The sequence below is a fragment of the Sinocyclocheilus rhinocerous genome, unplaced genomic scaffold (genome assembly GCF_001515625.1).
Source record: "Sinocyclocheilus rhinocerous isolate Xijiao unplaced genomic scaffold, SAMN03320098_v1.1 scaffold368, whole genome shotgun sequence".
NCBI lineage: Eukaryota > Metazoa > Chordata > Actinopteri > Cypriniformes > Cyprinidae > Sinocyclocheilus > Sinocyclocheilus rhinocerous.
The window spans coordinates 1654340-1658869 of record NW_015664681.1 but is presented as its reverse complement, the minus strand read 5'-3'; the positions used below and the strand labels follow the sequence as shown (position 1 = coordinate 1658869).

Below are 4530 nucleotides of genomic sequence, written 5' to 3'. Positions count from 1 at the left end.
TGTGTGGTGCCAAACCCCCTCACGAAAGAAGAAAGCCGTTGTGTTTACAACTGTGACGACGAGCGCTTTTCAGGATCATCTAAACGGTGGATTTTCGCCATGGATTCCAGACCTTCAGCCGTCAGTCTGAAGGTCTGGCTACGCGAGACTAGGTGGGGTCTAACAGAGGAAAAGTTGTGTTTGCAGAAATATCCTCCGATGGCACTAGTCCACTATTGTTTTAAATGCTTCTTGGTGGGTCCGTTTCAACAGCTTTTTTTCTAGAAAAAGCAAAGGACATTTATCTTTGCACAATACCTCACGCCTGTATAACACTGCGGCTACGACATGAGAAATAACAGTGTTGGAGATAACAAAAGAGAATTTTGTTATCAGACAGGTGATACATGTCTTGCCGAGCTGTGGATGAAACAGAGGGCATATCACTGCATTCCCACACAAGGGCTGCTCTTTACAAAGATCTGACAGATTAGCCAAACCCTTAGCGCACATTTCCACCATCAAAACCTCCTAATACACACATGGATATTTTAAGGGAATATTGCAGGTACAATACAATATTATACAATACAAGTTATGTTGAATCAACATCATTTGGAGTACCAAGTTGATTTCCATTAAAAATAAATAAATTAAAAAATTCAAGTCCCCTATTTGATGTTTCTAGTCCACTATTGTTTTAAATGCTTCTTGGTGGGTCCGTTTCAACAGCTTTTTTTCTAGAAAAAGCAAAGGACATTTATCTTTGCACAATACCTCACGCCTGTATAACACTGCGGCTACGACATGAGAAATAACAGTGTTGGAGATAACAAAAGAGAATTTTGTTATCAGACAGGTGATACATGTCTTGCCGAGCTGTGGATGAAACAGAGGGCATATCACTGCATTCCCACACAAGGGCTGCTCTTTACAAAGATCTGACAGATTAGCCAAACCCTTAGCGCACATTTCCACCATCAAAACCTCCTAATACACACATGGATATTTTAAGGGAATATTGCAGGTACAATACAATATTATACAAATACAAGTTATGTTGAATCAACATCATTTGGAGTACCAAGTTGATTTCCAATAAAAATAAATAAATTAAAAAATTCAAGTCCCCTATTTGATGTTTTTTTTCATTGTTGTTTAACAATGAAAGCAAACATCAAGGTTATAGGGAGGCACTCACAATGTAAGTTTTTTTTTTAGGATTCTTCTGTTAAAACTTGTGTATTATTTCAGCTGTAAAGTTGTTCTCATCATTTATATCATCGTTTAAGGTTTTAGTTGTGTTGTCATGGCAACAAAGTTGTAAAATTGGATAGAAACGGTTAGTAAGTGACACTAAAATCATGTTAACACACATATTGTTCACATTTTTGTTGCTATGCTATTGACACTTTCAAAATGGCCCCATTCACTTCCATTGTAAATGCCTCACTGTAACCCAGCTTTAAAAAATAAAAAAATTTAAAAAAAGGAGAGACAAGTGAAATTAATTTTTGTGGTAATCAACATTATGCCACAAATGCTGTAATGAACTTGGAATATTACTTTAAATTCTTTATTCTAAAACAGGACTCTGCTTCTGCTGGTCTAGTTTGGGAATCAGATATTTCACCTGATCTAGGTCACCTGATAATCAGGAATGCCAAGCTATATTGAATTATCTAGCATAGATGGATACAGCAAAATGGCTTCTTGATGCTCCGCACACACAAATCTCTGCCGGTGCTTGAAATAGCGCCCCACAGCGTTTCCAAACCATCTCTGAAACACTGCTGTTTTGAGTAAGTTGTGTCAGGAGCAACAAACAAACAAGAGATGTATTTATCACATTTAGCATCATAGCACATCAAAGCCAAAGACTGATTACAAGACCACATGTGCGTAAACTTTTCATTTATTACTGTTAGATTCTAGCTAATGCGAGCCAACAAAGTCAGGTTATTTTACAAAACATTCTGAAAAGGTTTACAAAAGCGTCTTGCAGTCTCGGCTCTGCTGCTATTCAGTAATCCACTAAAAGTGTCCTCTAGATAGCAGATGAGTGTAACAAGGGCTCTGCTTTGTTGCTTTACATAAAACAAGCATTGAGATGGAATAGTGCTTGATTGTTTCCTTCTTCCACGGCACATTAGACAATGGATGATCTTTACAGAAACGTGTAGTCACCTATGACAGGATTCATATATAAACAGGAACTCTATCAAAGTACAACTTTAATGTGAAATCTAAGAAAAGCAATGATGTACGCATGTATGTAAAGTATGTATGCATGTAAAAAATTTAACTACCAGCCCTGACAAGTTGACAACAGTGGTGCCTTTCATTTCAGTGTAATGAAAACAGCGGATGTATCTGATTTCAAAGCCCATTACTGGCATTACTGAACCCTTCTCTACACACTCCTTATTAATCAAGACAAAATCAAAAACACCTTGAGATGGAATTCATGACTATAATCAAAAGCAACAAGACTTCATTGAGAATCAAGAGAAGGTGACTGGACAGTGTGAGAGGAAGACAATCTTTAATTAAAGGATTTCCACAGGAAGTCCTACCTGATGTGGTGAACTGGCTGCTTCCAAGAGTGGTCGGCCTGTTTTTCCCACTGTTTACAGGTGGAGAAAACATCTGTTGGAAGACACACAAACATTTCTCTGAAATACTGTGGTACTAACATTACACAGACAGTGTCTCGTGTTTAATAAATACATGTTTCATATATTACATATTCTAAAATATTTTTTTAAAATGCATGTATATACATGTATGCGTGTGTGTGTTGTTTGTCATATAATTAGGAGAGAAATAAACAAATATTCACAACATAAAAAAGTAATACTTCAACTTAATGCATATCTTACAAGTGAGTGACTGAACCAATGACAACAGCTGGAAGAGAGTCCTGAAGAAGTAAAATAACTGATTAATGTCTTACCGCGCTGAAATCCAGCAGATCACTCAGTTCCTTATCCGTCCCGATAGCGGCAATCCGCTGCTGAGGGTTCATCCTTACGATCCTTTTCTAAATCTACAAAACACAAACATCATTCCCCTCAATCTGAGAGCCTGATGTGTGCTGAAGCTTCATGCTAGCCAGCACAGCTTATGCAAATGACATCGGGTGAACATCCGCAGCTTGACATTTGCTAAACATCCCCATCTCCTGTCTTTTAGCAGAACTAACTTTGCGCTCTTCCAAAACCTTGCGGGCTATCGAAGGACCTGGTTGTCCTCAATCAAAACCTATGTGTTATCCATTAAATAGAAATAAATAAAAAAAAGCTCCTGAGAGACAGACCCAAGAGCTCCTCTCCCCAGCCTCGTATTACTGACAGTTTCAGACGAGGTTACGGAATTTCTTTTTGTAAACAATAGCAATCGCATGACATGAGGTGACACAGTGGAAACAGGTTTTATTATAACGTTAGAGAGCAGGCCTAATAGGGTTTTTGGGATGACCAAACGTGGACATGTTGAGAAAGACGCTGTGCTCGACGGTGTCACACACATGGACCCGCAGCATCATTTTTCAACTGCATGTGTTTGATTCTTCAATGTATCAAAAGTCACGAGCGTACAATGAACGCTCACGCGCTGTCAAACCATCAGCCGCTACACACTTTTGTTGTTGCATTACAGGAGAATTGATACTTACAAACAACGCCGCTGCTGTTGTTGTTCGCTAATTGCCAGTTAACCTATTCATAATAATAATGGTGCGACCATGAAACGATTAAGCGAAAACCGACCATTAGCACTGAAATAACACATTTTATCGTGAAGAATAAACAGCGAGGTGTCAAGCTGAAATGTTAAAGCGAATGCCGACCCCTTTCGCTCCACATCGGCTCCTGTCTTTTCTTCTATCCCAACTTCTTTCACCCAGTCCGAAACCTCTCACAAACTCTGTGCAATATTTTACCTGTTTTGTTGTCAAAAATCCAACTAGGGCGATCGGGTGTGCCAGTGACGGCGTAGGTGTCCTTGTTTCGCGTCGGAAAGATAATGAAATCGGTATGTTTTGCGATTTTATATTGCAAATATCCACTATGTAACTTGCGAGTTTCCCTTAGGCAGACATTTTTGCTTGGCGATAACCGAAGCGCGACGATGACATCTGAAATAGTGTTCTTCCGCCAGCGCCGTAGACTTGACTGTTCTTCAGCGGTGCGGATGAATATTATGTGTGGCGAATCATAAAGCCTGACACACAACCTTGCTAGGGGAGTAAAGGACCACTGGAGCACCTCCTAAAATCAGTTTGGTTTACCTCCCAACTCCCTAAATGTGGGCTTCGTTGGCTATGTGTATTATTAGTATTGGGAGAAACTGAGCATGTTTAAAGCATTGAATACATCATTTTAGCTGCATTAAGTGTTTTGCTGGAACAAGTGCAGCAGCATAAATGCTCTGGAGACCGTTTGAACTGGTGCACACTCTCTCAAAACTGTCGACATATGGACATTGCTATTCTTCCTTTCAAACCTTATATGTGACCCTGGACCACAAAACCAGTCATAAGTAGCACGG

The 4530-nt window shown here is 39.4% G+C and overlaps 1 long non-coding RNA gene across 1 annotated transcript; it reads right to left on the bottom strand.

Annotated features, from left to right (window-relative positions):
- Positions 1–2552: 2552 nt before the first annotated feature.
- LOC107730249 (uncharacterized) lies at positions 2553–4164 on the bottom strand. The gene is made up of 3 exons (XR_001638665.1): positions 3923–4164; positions 2936–3028; positions 2553–2628 (listed from the first exon to the last, which is right to left on the bottom strand). It is a non-coding gene; the product is annotated as an uncharacterized LOC107730249 (long non-coding RNA).
- Positions 4165–4530: the final 366 nt, after the last annotated feature.